The sequence below is a fragment of the Haliotis rufescens genome, unplaced genomic scaffold (genome assembly GCF_023055435.1).
Source record: "Haliotis rufescens isolate VD_foot unplaced genomic scaffold, xgHalRufe1.0.p SCAF_9, whole genome shotgun sequence".
Lineage (NCBI taxonomy): Eukaryota > Metazoa > Mollusca > Gastropoda > Lepetellida > Haliotidae > Haliotis > Haliotis rufescens.
Window position 1 is genome coordinate 38,943,809 of NW_025964383.1, and position 14,859 is coordinate 38,958,667.

The following is a 14,859-nucleotide window of genomic DNA, read 5'->3' on the forward strand; positions in this document are numbered from 1 at the left end:
GTGTGATATTGCTGGTGACTAACCAGCTGTGAGTGAGTGAGTGAGTGAGTGAGTGACTGAGTGACTGAGTGAGTGAGAAATATATCAACTGTAGCTAAGAAACATTGCTTAAGTGAACCAAAGATGTATATATGTCTTTGAGTGATACCACTGTTTTGTTGGCCAGTGTCAAAATATGGTGTCATCATGGACAATGGATGACATTATGTATTGTCCTCCATCACACCTGTATTGGACATTGCAAGTAATGGATGACATCATTGTGTATTGTTCTCCATCATCAAACTTGGACATTGCAAATAATGGATGACATCATTGTGTATTGTCCTCCATCACCAAACTTGGACATTGCAAATAATGGATGACATCATTGTGTATTGTCCTCCATCACACCTGTATTGGACATTGCAAGTAATGGATGACATCATTGTGTATTGTCCTCCATCACACCTATATTGGACATTGCAAGTAATGGATGACATCATTGTGTATTGTCCTCCATCACACCTGTATTGGACATTGCAAATAATGGATGACATCATTGTGTATTGTTCTCCATCACCAAACTTGGACATTGTAAGTAATGGATGACATCATTGTGTATTGTCCTCCATCACCAAACTTGGACATTGCAAGTAATGGATGACATCATTGTGTATTGTCCTCCATCACCAAACTTGGACATTGCAAGTAATGGATGACATCATTGTGTATTGTCCTCCATCACCAAACTTGGACATTGCAAGTAATGGATGACATCATTGTGTATTGTCCTCCATCACCAAACTTGGACATTGCAAGTAATGGATGACATCATTGTGTATTGTTCTCCATCACACCTATATTGGACATTGCAAGTAATGGATGACATCATTGTGTATTGTCCTCCATCACCAAACTTGGACATTGCAAGTAATGGATGACATCATTGTGTATTGTCCTCCATCACACCTATATTGGACATTGCAAGTAATGGATGACATCATTGTGTATTGTTCTCCATCATCAAACTTGGACATTGCAAATAATGGATGACATCATTGTGTATTGTCCTCCATCACCAAACTTGGACATTGCAAATAATGGATGACATCATTGTGTATTGTCCTCCATCACACCTGTATTGGACATTGCAAGTAATGGATGACATCATTGTGTATTGTCCTCCATCACACCTATATTGGACATTGCAAGTAATGGATGACATCATTGTGTATTGTCCTCCATCACACCTGTATTGGACATTGCAAATAATGGATGACATCATTGTGTATTGTTCTCCATCACCAAACTTGGACATTGTAAGTAATGGATGACATCATTGTGTATTGTCCTCCATCACCAAACTTGGACATTGCAAGTAATGGATGACATCATTGTGTATTGTCCTCCATCACCAAACTTGGACATTGCAAGTAATGGATGACATCATTGTGTATTGTCCTCCATCACCAAACTTGGACATTGCAAGTAATGGATGACATCATTGTGTATTGTCCTCCATCACCAAACTTGGACATTGCAAGTAATGGATGACATCATTGTGTATTGTTCTCCATCACACCTATATTGGACATTGCAAGTAATGGATGACATCATTGTGTATTGTCCTCCATCACCAAACTTGGACATTGCAAGTAATGGATGACATCATTGTGTATTGTCCTCCATCACACCTATATTGGACATTGCAAATAATGGATGACATCATTGTGTATTGTTCTCCATAACCAAACTTGGACATTGCAAGTAATGGATGACATCATTGTGTATTGTCCTCCATCACACCTATATTGGACATTGCAAGTAATGGATGACATCATTGTGTATTGTCCTCCATCACCAAACTTGGACATTGCAAGTAATGGATGACATCATTGTGTATTGTTCTCCATCACACCTATATTGGACATTGCAAGTAATGGATGACATCATTGTGTATTGTCCTCCATCACCAAACTTGGACATTGCAAGTAATGGATGACATCATTGTGTATTGTTCTCCATCATCAAACTTGGACATTGCAAGTAATGGATGACATCATTGTGTATTGTCCTCCATCACACCTATATTGGACATTGCAAATAATGGATGACATCATTGTGTATTGTTCTCCATAACCAAACTTGGACATTGCAAGTAATGGATGACATCATTGTGTATTGTCCTCCATCACACCTATATTGGACATTGCAAATAATGGATGACATCATTGTGTATTGTCCTCCATCACACCTATATTGGACATTGCAAATAATGGATGACATCATTGTGTATTGTTCTCCATCACCAAACTTGGACATTGCAAATAATGGATGACATCATTGTGTATTGTCCTCCATCACCAAACTTGGACATTGCAAATAATGGATGACATCATTGTGTATTGTCCTCCATCACACCTATATTGGACATTGCAAGTAATGGATGACATCATTGTGTATTGTCCTCCATCGCCAAACTTGGACATTGCAAATAATGGATGACATCATTGTGTATTGTCCTCCATCACACCTATATTGGACATTGCAAGTAATGGATGACATCATTGTGTATTGTCCTCCATCACACCTATATTGGACATTGCAAGTAATGGATGACATCATTGTGTATTGTTCTCCATCATCAAACTTGGACATTGCAAGTAATGGATGACATCATTGTGTATTGTCCTCCATCACACCTATATTGGACATTGCAAATAATGGATGACATCATTGTGTATTGTTCTCCATCACCAAACTTGGACATTGCAAATAATGGATGACATCATTGTGTATTGTCCTCCATCACCAAACTTGGACATTGCAAATAATGGATGACATCATTGTGTATTGTCCTCCATCACACCTATATTGGACATTGCAAGTAATGGATGACATCATTGTGTATTGTCCTCCATCGCCAAACTTGGACATTGCAAATAATGGATGACATCATTGTGTATTGTCCTCCATCACACCTATATTGGACATTGCAAGTAATGGATGACATCATTGTGTATTGTCCTCCATCACACCTATATTGGACATTGCAAGTAATGGATGACATCATTGTGTATTGTTCTCCATCATCAAACTTGGACATTGCAAGTAATGGATGACATCATTGTGTATTGTCCTCCATCACACCTATATTGGACATTGCAAATAATGGATGACATCATTGTGTATTGTCCTCCATCACACCTATATTGGACATTGCAAATAATGGATGACATCATTGTGTATTGTCCTCCATCACACCTATATTGGATATTGCAAGTAATGGATGACATCATTGTGTATTGTTGGCCATGAAACTTGAATATAACATTCTGAACAATTGACAACTTTATGTATTTTTTTCATTTATATAGAAATACATCATATACAGTGATTGACAATGTGTATTGTTCTCTAAGATGCAGAAAGATGATATCACAAACAATAAAATGACATCATGTGTTGTTCTTCATGATCCAGAAATATGACATCATAATGTTTTGTTCTCAAATATATACAAATATGACATCATGAACAATGTATGACATCCATTGTTCTCCAAGGTATTGAATATGACATTGTAAATGATGGGGGGTTATTGTTATGCATTTTTCACAACAGAGAACTAAGAAGACAAAATATGGATGACATCATTGTGTTACTATGTTTGAGTCAAGTGCCCAGTGTTTATAAATAAGATACACTTCACTAAGCTTAGTCCCTGTTACTGATAGATTTGTACCTATCTTCCAAATCCGATGTCTAGACTACATACAAGACGTGAGAATGGCTACTTGACAAAGTGAGGTAAATAATTCATTGTAAGGTAGTCATTATCTGACGATGAACAGGTTATCCTATTTAGGTACCAAATGACCCGACTTGCCAAATAAATGATGTAAAACATGAATGTAGGGCTTTTATCTCCTGACATCTCCAGAAAAAGAAACTGAAAAATATTAATCAATATTGTCAGTTAATTGGTATTCTATCTGTTTTAAGCTATCAATATTTGCCATAGTAAAACAACAGTATCTCTCAGTCTTTGAAAGTTTAAAAAAAATGTCAACTTCAGTTTCTGAAAAATCTGAAGGCTGATGATCAATATAAAGTGTTGAGTGACTAAAGTTTGGGTTTTTCTTTCATGTTTCTTGGGTACTGGGGGCGGTCGGGTAGCCTGGTTGTTTAAGCGTTGGCTTGTCACGCCGAAGACCTGGGTTCGATTCCCGACATGGGTACAATGTGTGAAGCCCATTTCTGGTGTCCCCCGTTGTGATATTGCTGGAATATTGCTAAAAGCGGCGTAAAACCATACTCACTCACTCACTCTTGGGCACTGTGGATCAGGTGTCCACAATGTCAGACTGTCGACTGTGACCAAGGTTGACTACTGGGGTGCCACTCACATCAGGTCCTTGGCAAGGCCGTGTGCACGCGTCACAGATGGACTTGATTCCGGGATATTATCACGTTACATTTTCGTTACAAAAATCTCATTACAAGTTAGTGGTTGCAAGTGGTATCATATCGGTCACATCTGTGATTACCATTCCTTGACTGACAATGTTAAAGTAATATTTGTTTGTAATATATGTATCTTCTGTTTTTTGTTTTGAAATAGAAACATTGTAAATTTGTAGACATTATAAGCTTTGTGCTGATTAATAATTTCATTCATTCTGTCACATGGAGGTTTTCTCTGGGGCTAGGACGGGTACCTTGGGTACTTGGGTCGGGTGGGTAATGAGTAGGACCTGGTTACCCACAGGACTACCTGGACCCATGGTTTGTTGTGTCATATTTTGTTTAAAGACAAAAATTATCTGAACCTCGCTGTGCAGAGTTGCGTCCCTTGGGCACGCCAGAAACCTTTGATTGTGGGTTCGAATCCCGGTTGGCCATGATTATGTTTCTAGGTTTGTCAGCACCAGACCCGTGCTCGTGGTAAACGTCTGAGACCTGCATCACTTCGGGCTTTCCTCCAACATTAAGCTGACATAGTGTGATATAACTGGAATTCTGTTAAAAGCAGCGTTAAACCCAACTCACTCACTCACTCACTATGTTTTAAACTACAAGTCACTAATGTTCGCAGTTCTTTCTGACTACTACGCCCATTCCTTCTGACTTTTATATTTTTGAATAAAAATAAACTTCACTCAACTTCAGTGTATACTCCAGATCGTTTTATACGTGTATCTAAACACAATTTGCCAGGGCTACGGTCAATTTTCTACAGCTTTTATCAATTGGACAGTTTGTACCTACCTCTTGAGACCTAGAGCGGGTACCCGGGTAGGGTCAGGTAATAGGGGGGTGGGTACCCGGGTAGTAAATTTGGACTCTTGTGTCTTCAGTACTCAAAGGTTTCCTCTCACATCCTCAGCCATCGGTTTGTGTGCTCCAAGTGTTGTTCACTCTGGGTAGTCATGATATATCTGATATGTTGATTATTTCCATGTAAAATACCATACACACACTGACCTGTTTCACAAAGTGTAAACCCATATAGATCTGGGTTTGAATAGGTCTTCAGCAACCCATGCTTGACATAAGAGGTGACTATGCTTGTTGTAGGAGGCAACTGATGGGATCGGGTGGTCAGGCTCGCTGACTTGGTTAATCGTATCCCATTTGCGTGGCATCACTGGATTGTCTGGTCCAGACTTGATTATTTTCTGACCACCGTCATATAGCTGGAATATTGCTGAGTGCAGCTTTAGACAAAAAAAACAACAAAACAAACAAACAAAAAAACAGAGCGTAAAGCTGTTTTGGAAGTCGCATTACGTTTTTTTGGGCTCCAGTGAAGAATGGGATAAGGTGGGCTTGCTACTGAAGCAAGGATTTTACAAGTGCTTCCCTCAACTGTTGATACCTTTATTGACATACATTTTGTTCAAAACCTTTTTGCAGTTGACAATTTTCTTGGCAGTCTTATCTCAAGTAGAGAAACTTTTGCGATCAATGTTGAAAAAATAATTGTATCTTCTATCAGTTATGATCTTTTATCATAATTTTTACTCAGCTTTAATACAAAATAATAACATGTTTTTTTAAGTATTGATTTGAGAAGAGATGTTTAAAGGGGAACAACTCTTCAAGGGCTGTATGTCGCTATATTTAAAAGACTGGTGTAACGTTGCTATCGATAGTTATGGCAACATCGTTGTTACAATTTAAGATTTCCATCTTTAGGATGTTTAGTTCTATGTTGTTTTTGGTGGGGACTGTTCTATTTATTCATGATGTTATGTAATTTCACCGGATTGTTGCTGAAAGACAAGAGGACGTCTCTTGGGTTCTTGAATTTTTGTAGCATGAGCTTGTTGGTGATCTTATTTCTGTCACAAGATTGGGATGGTAGTGGCACAACTGCAGTATTGTTCTCACGAGAGTAATTGTTGTTTGTCAGAAACTGATTAGTTTCGGGAGATGTTCTGTGTAGTACATTTCCTAGATCCTCCACCGCATTGACCGACAGAGGTGTTGTATCAGGATTTTGAAATGATACAATTAGTCAGGTGTGAAGAGGACTTGTTAGTTTTGTATGGAAAGAAAACTGATTTCTCAGTCAGAAAGGTAGCTTAAAGTTGTAGTTCGGAAGTTGGGTAGGGTGTGAATGAAAATTTGAGGTGGTCATTAAGCACTTATTCTAAGCGCTGCTTATTTCCCAAACCAAGGCTTACATTATCATGTCACTTTTGGTGTTACTGAGTTTTTCTACACGTACTCGTACTTCTCAGCTCTATCTGCCTATACTAAACCCCTTCTCAGTTCTATCTGCCTATGGGGCGGTCGGGTAGCCTGGTGGTTAAAGCGTTCGCTCGTCACGTCGAAGACCCGGGTTCGATTCCCGACATGGGTACAATGTGTGAAGCCCATTTCTGGTGTCCCCCGCCGTGATATTGCTGGAATATTGCTAAAAGCGGCGTAATACCATACTCACTCACTCACTCACTCTATCTGCCTATAATCATCCCATACTCATCCCAATTTCAGCTCCTGAAATTAAGAGACTTGGAGGTTCCAAAGTACTTGAGGGTTCTCCTGTTGAACTATTCCATATGACCGTATACATTACTTTGTTTGAGGGACTATATACTACTCTAAAACAGGTATAGTGATCCAATTAACTAAGGCTTGTCAGGCACAAGACAGAAAGGCAAGTCTAGCTGGAGGTCAGGTAGTCCATGTGGCAATTAGATACATACAGGACGGTATCAGGTGCTGAAGGTCTGTGTTGGCCATCTGTACTTATGTGACTGGAAGGTTAATGACATCCCTGGAATAGACTTGTCTTTCCCTGTATATTCGCATTGATTTAGGGGGTAACTTTTGATATTTGAACATGGAGGTCTCTTCATGTTTATTTGATACCTTAAAATTACATATGTTAATGAAAATTGAATGACAGTTTGTAGAATTGCTTTGCCCTAAGATACTATTAAATTACATTTGTAACCATATGCTGAACACAGGGGTATGTTATTCTGAATTTGATACTTCATAATTTAATTTGAAATCAAACAATTCAAAATTTACGTCGGAATTCAAAACAATTTCTTAAATTACTAGAAATTTTCCGTGTATTGAGATTACCTTTTCAGGGGTAGGTCACACCAGGGGTGGCTGAGTGGTTAATGTGTTCATTTGTCACGGATGAGGTCCAGGTTCAGTTCTGAGAGCAGCTGATAATTGCTTCAAACTCTACAAAATTAAACACAGTAGAGTAAAACTCTTCTTAGTAGCTTAATATTGTCAGGAGACAAAAACCAAGCTTATTTATGTTGCAAATTGTGGAGCTCGCGTTTGTAAAATTGGTGACAAATCTTTCAACGATTCAGTTTGAAATGTGGAATATGCCTCACTGCTTGTTTTTAGGTAGGGTAAAAACCAGGCTAATTTACTTGTGTAAACTTTTTTTTATTCATTCTGTGAATTGTGTAGTTCTGCTTATTAAATTGATGATAAATCTGTCAAAGATAGAATGAGAGAGGTTGTAATATTAACGAGTTTTATCAAATCAGGTAAAAGATAATCAATATTCCAGCAGCTGTGGAAGACGCAGATGATTTACTTGTCATATTTCCATCATGGATATGTCCCCGATGTCAGCATATATTGAGTTATTTCTCAATGGTCTTGACCCCGAACCTTCATTTTCTTGACTAACAATGTGATGCAGTCAGCGCTGTGAAGACCTGGTTCTTGTTGCAGCCGAAGGGCCTGGAGAAATTCCATCTCGATTTATGGGATCTGCTGAATCCTGCCTCCCAACTATTGATGTTATAACTATAGTGAACTTGCTGTAACTTTTTCATTTAATTGTGTATTGCTAGTGTAGAGTCGATTCAATTGTAACAATGCTTGGCTCAGGTCAGGGTGGTCTAACTTCGGATGGACTCTTTGATTGGCAGTATCCTTGGCGGCTGTCTGTATCAAGATTTGGCTGTTGAAATGAAAGAGGTCATTGGAGTTATTCGGGCTTGTCACTTGTTAGTTAACGTGTGAAAATTGATTCTTCATCGTATATTAATGGCACCACGGCTCCATGCCACAGTGAGCAGAGAAAGGATTTGCTCCGATGAAAGATTAGCTATCAGTTTCATGCAGATATATTTTATGTTGGGTTTGATGTCAGTTCAAAGACAGTTATTCTGGCGCCTTGTGGACACTTTTTTGGTCAGTTGTTAAACCATCAGCATTACTTCACCCCTCTTGGGGTTCTGGTCAGTGAAAGTCCCTCCCGCTGGTCTCAAGAGTAGGTCCCCAGTACCGGATGCTGGTCATAGAGTAGGTCCCCAGTACCATAGGCTTGTCATAGAGTAGGTCCCCAGTACCTGAGGCTTGTCATAGAGTAGGTCCTCAGTACCTAAGGCTTGTCATAGAGTAGGTCCCCAGTACCTGAGGCTTGTCATAGAGTAGGTCCTCAGTACCTCATGCTGGTCATAGAGTAGGTCCCCAGTACCTGATGCTTGTCATAGAGAAGGTCCCCAGTACCATAGGCTTGTCATAGAGTAGGTCCCCAGTACCTGATGCTTGTCATAGAGTAGGGCCCCAGTACCATAGGCTGGTCATAGAGTAGGTCTCCAGTACCTGATGCTGGTCATAGAGTAGGTCCCCAGTACCTGAGGCTTGTCATAGAGTAGGTCTCCAGTACCTGATGCTGGTCATAGAGCAGGTCCCAAGTACCTGATGCTTGTCATAGATTAGGTCCCCAGTACCATAGGCTTGTCATAGAGTAGGTCCCCTGTACCTGATGCTTGTCATAGAGTAGGTCCCCAGTACCTAATGCCTGTCATAGAGTAGGTCCCCAGTACCTGATGCTTGTCATAGAGTAGGTCGCCAGTACCTGATGCTTGTCATAGAGTAGGTCCACTGTACCTGATGCTTGTCATAGAGTAGGTCCTCAGTACCTAATGATTGTCATAGAGTAGGTCCCCAGTACCTGATGCTGGTCATAGAGCAGGTCCCCAGTACCTCATGCTTGTCATAGAGCCAGTTCCCAGTACCTCATGCTTGTCATAGAGCCAGTTCCCAGTACCTCATGCTTGTCATAGAGCCAGTTCCCAGTACCTCATGCTTGTCATAGAGCCAGTTCCCAGTACCTCATGCTTGTCATAGAGCCAGTTCCCAGTACCTCATGCTTGTCATAGAGCAGGTCCCCAGTACCTCATGCTTGTCATAGAGCCAGTTCCCAGTACCTCATGCTTGTCATAGAGCCAGTTCCCAGTACCTCATGCTTGTCATAGAGCCAGTTCCCAGTACCTCATGCTTGTCATAGAGCCAGTTCCCAGTACCTCATGCTTGTCATAGAGCAGGTCCCCAGTACCTCATGCTTGTCATAGAGCCAGTTCCCAGTACCTCATGCTTGTCATAGAGCCAGTTCCCAGTACCTGATGCTTGTCATAGAGCCAGTTCCCAGTACCTGATGCTTGTCATAGAGTAGGTCCCCAGTACCTGATGCTTGTCATAGAGCAGGTCCCAAGTACCTGATGCTTGTCATAGAGCAGGTCCCCAGTACCTGATGCTTGTCATAGAGCAGGTCCCCAGTACCTGATGCTTGTCATAGAGCAGGTCCCAAGTACCTAATGCTTGTCATAGAGCAGGTCCCCAGTACCTGATGCTTGTCATAGAGCAGGTCCCCAGTACCTAATGCTTGTCATAGAGCAGGTCCCCAGTACCTGATGCTTGTCATAGAGCAGGTCCCCAGTACCTAATGCTTGTCATAGAGCAGGTCCCCAGTACCTGATGCTTGTCATAGAGCAGGTCCCCAGTACCTGATGCTTGTCATAGAGCAGGTCCCCAGTACCTGATGCTTGTCATAGAGCCAGTTCCCCAGTACCTGATGCTTGTCATAGAGCCAGTTCCCAGTACCTGATGCTTGTCATAGAGCCAGTTCCCAGTACCTCATGCTTGTCATAGAGCAGGTCCCCAGTACCTAATGCTTGTCATAGAGCAGGTCCCCAGTACCTGATGCTTGTCATAGAGCAGGTCCCCAGTACCTGATGCTTGTCATAGAGCAGGTCCCCAGTACCTGATGCTTGTCATAGAGCCAGTTCCCCAGTACCTGATGCTTGTCATAGAGCCAGTTCCCAGTACCTGATGCTTGTCATAGAGCCAGTCCCCAGTACCTCATGCTTGTCATAGAGCCAGTTCCCAGTACCTCATGCTTGTCATACAGCCAGTTCCCAGTACCTAATGCTTGTCATAGAGCAGGTCCCCAGTACCTCATGCTTGTCATAGAGCCAGTTCCCAGTACCTCATGCTTGTCATACAGCCAGTTCCCAGTACCTCATGCTTGTCATAGAGCAGGTCCCCAGTACCTCATGCTTGTTCGATGAGCCAGTGCAGCAAACATAAACATCTAGGAATCAAATTGGAGCATGAAAATCAAATGTTTTAACCACTGTGCCACTGCCTGTAACTCAGGGAAATGTAGATATGGAATTTACTGATATTTCTAAACATGAGTTTAAACCAGTTATATCCTCTGGATCAACAAGTGATATTAAATATTGATTTTGACAACTGGCGTAACAGGCAGCCTTGTCCGACATTCTTAGGTGTTGGGAATAGGGTGCAGTTCCATGTCACTATTTTGCTGCTCTTCAGCTATGCCCATTGGGAGTTGATATGTTAAAAGCCTTCAACAATACATAAAGAAAAAGAAAACAAGGAGAAAATTTGGTCGTGCATTCAAACTGTCGAAAGCTCAGTAAGTCGAAACGGTTCGTGACTGAAGATGACAGTAAGTTGTTTCATGTTATTTCATGTGTCAGGAACACTGTCGGCTCCCGTAGTAGACGATGATGCAAGGAGACCTACTTCTTTTTTTCCCTCTGAAACTGCTGAAGCAAACATGCTGAAAGTTCTATTACATTACTATTTGTCGCAGTGATGGACTTTGATGGTATATAGTGCTAAAGGCCACAAGTTGAAAGTTTTCGAGGAACTAACAGATTTTAAATCTTTGTCAAGAGGTTAAAGCCTTGCTTGAAAGAAACCTAGCTGTGATGTATGGCGGCCATGTTAAGCAGTCCTTTCACTCTGCAGTGGGGGCGGTCGGGTGGCCTAGTGGTTAAAGCGTTCGCTCGTCACGCCGAAGACCCGGGTTCAATTCCCGACATGGGTACAATGTGTGAAGCCCATTTCTGGTGTCCCCCGCTGTGATATTGCTGGAATATTGCTAAAAGCGGCGTAAAACCATTCTCACTCACTCACTCACTCACTCTGCAGTGTATAAGTTATTGTAGTCTGTGATGATAAGCGTCCATTTGGCAAGGGCATTTAGTGATCCACTCATATAATATTCACCTCTTTGCCTTTTACACCAAGTGGAATCGGTTTCAGCAGATAATCGAGACTGATTATTCCCTGATGTTAGTGTTTTGTGTCTTGTTGTAACTAATGAAGCTTGACATGTGCGAGTGTGTTATTGCTGTGTCGGCACTATTTGGCTTCAATTTATCCTAGAAAAGCACAAGGCTTGACTTTATCTGAAATACTGTTCAAAGTAGCTTTACACCAATTTCACCCACTCACTCACTCATTTTCTATCTGATTTAAACAGAATTTCAATTAATCATGCTACTTTAGCAGTATGTAGGAGGAAAGCCCAAAGTATTTTAATGGTTGGACGTCGACATTTAGGGACTCTTGATATTTTTTTGGGGGGTATTAAATAATATTAATTGATTCAAGAAATACTGTAAGAAACTAATTTTTCTTAATGACATGGTGGATGTCCCGAAAAATTATGAATTGTTTTAATTTTTTTTCTTTAGCAGATAAACAATTTTGTTTTGTCGCTTAGCAGTGACTGAAATGTTCTGTCTCTCCCAGCTCCCCAAACCCCTCATCTTTCAATTAAGGGGTCAGTCCCTTACCACTTAGCTGTATGGTGCTGGGAAATCAAGGACCTGTGATTCAAACCCATATCCAGATGATCCTTGCACGGGTAAGGGAGGCAACTCTCCACAACAGATTACAGACCTACCGACTGATGGGCCATCCTTGAACACAATCACATTCAGTCAAGCATTATAATAACATCACACACTTCACCAGGATGTACTTGCTTCTAGGGACCTTCATTTTGGGCACCATTATTAATTCATGCTTTATGTAATAAAAGCTTCTTGACTGATGGAGATGGTGATGAACCTGAATCAATAATTAACATCGTTGCTTCTGTAGTAGCATGAAGAAAACAAATATATCAGAGAGTAGAGTGGACCTCTGTCAGGTCATGTTCAATTCTTTAACAGGTTTTCAGGACAGCCCTCTTGATGACCCTGTGAGGCCCTTATCCGTGGAAACAGTCTGAAACACAGTGCATGTGAGCAGGACGAGGGGAGGGAGCTTGTAGTTAGAGTTTAATGTGCTTGCATGTTGGTGGGTGCTTGGGAGACTTTATTACACAGTTTCGCTGGAGATGGAGACTTTATTGCAGCGTTCACACCTATCGGGACATTGGAAATCGGGTGGACGTCTTTGTACTTCGTGAAAGCCTCGCATGCTCTGATCATGTTTCATGAACATCGGCTGTAAACTGCTCGTAATGATTGCGTGGAAGTGCAGATTTGGATAATCCGATTTTAATGATTCTTCGTTTTAATCTTTATGGAGAGAGGGAGTTTTGGTTGAGGTTTCAGGACAGGTATGCCCATGATATGTTGATGATCAACCTGGTGGGGATTCGGGGTTAGGTACTCCGCATCCTGTGCTGGTGATAACAGGTGACAACAGGTGACCAAATGCATTGCATGGCTAGGCTCAGTGACTTGGTTGATGCCGTGTCCTCGTACCCTGACGGGGTAGCCTCGTGGTTGAAGCGTTCGCCCTTCACGCCGAAGACCTAGGTTCGAATCCCGACATGGGTACAATGTGTATAGCCCATTTCTGGTGTCCCCCGCTGTGATATTGCTGGAATATTGCCAAAAGCGGCGTAACACCACTCACACATACACTGACGGAATGGATAATTGCTCACGATGTCGTCAATAGGATTGTCCAGACTTGATTATTTGCTGACTGAGGTCATACATCTGCCATATTACGGAGGGCGGAGATAAACAAAAAATACAAAAATTATGGTGATGTTGGTGCTTTCTGCAGTGGCAATTTTGCACTCCATGTAATGGCTGTGCCTACCTTGATAGCTCCACTGTTATACATTACAAGACAAATATCACTTCTGAAAGCTGGCAGCAGTGAGATCAATTGTGAATCAAGAACTTAGTGCAAGCATGAGATGAATGGTAAAAATGCATGGGTCTCTCTGCGTATCATTGATAAAATGATACATTTGTTTCTGGAGTTTATTGTCATGCCAGATTCATTGCATTTAACAGAAATAAAGACAAAGAGCATATAAAAATAATAAACAATATAGTTCAGTGCTAGACTTGGTGTTCCTACCCTGTACCATGTCAAGTGTGGTCACTTCTGTGTATACTGGTCTCTGTGTTCATGGTTTGTTTTATTTGTCTGTTTGTTGTTTAACTCCGCACTCAGCAATATTACACCTATATGACGGCAGTCTGTAAACAATCAAGTCTGGACCAGACAATCCAGTGATTGACATCATGAGCATCAATCCATGCAATCGGGATACAATGTCATGCATCCAAGTCAGCAAGCCTGATCACCCGATCCCTTGAGTCACCTTTTACGGCAAGCATGGGTTGCTTAAGACCTATTCTACCCCACATCTTCACGGGTTGTGTTCATGGTGTCTTCATGAAGAATGTCGTGATTGCAGGCATAACACTTCCCAGCCTGGTTGTATGAGGTGTTTGGGTGCAGCAGGCAGGGTGAATACAGAGCATTGCTCAATTACGTTCAATGATTGGGCCGACCCGTGAAGATCCGGGGTAGAATAGGTCTTCAGCAACCCATGCTTGCCGTAAAAGGCGACTATGCTTGTCGTAAAAGGCACCTAATGGGATCAGGTGGTCAGGCTCGCTGACTTGGTTGATGCATGTCATTGATCCCACTTGCGTGGATTGATGCTCATGATATTAATCACTGGATTGTCTGGTCCAGGATCGATTATTTACAGACCGCCGTCATATAGCTGGAATATTGCTGAGTGCGGCGTTAAACAACAAACCAAACCAAACCAAACCAATGATTGGGCCATGTCGTGTGTCAGTACTTGGAATTGCCATGGAACTGACACATATTCAGCTTCATGTAAATCACAATCACACATTGGTAATGTTTTAGCCACCTCATGGAATCCTGAGCTTGCTCATGTATTTCTTAACAGTAATATATATTTCTTTTTTCCTTATCTTGTTTGGCACTAAAATGTATAAATTGTTTCCTGTTGGTATATTTTTATAATGCTCAAAGAAAATAAAT

At 41.3% G+C, this 14,859-nt stretch overlaps 1 protein-coding gene across 1 annotated transcript in view; it reads left to right on the forward strand.

Moving 5' to 3' along the window:
* Positions 1-14,859, forward strand: part of LOC124139562 (IQCJ-SCHIP1 readthrough transcript protein-like) — a 301,810-nt gene that overhangs the window by 72,373 nt on the left and 214,578 nt on the right. The gene's annotated exons all lie outside the window — the stretch shown is intronic.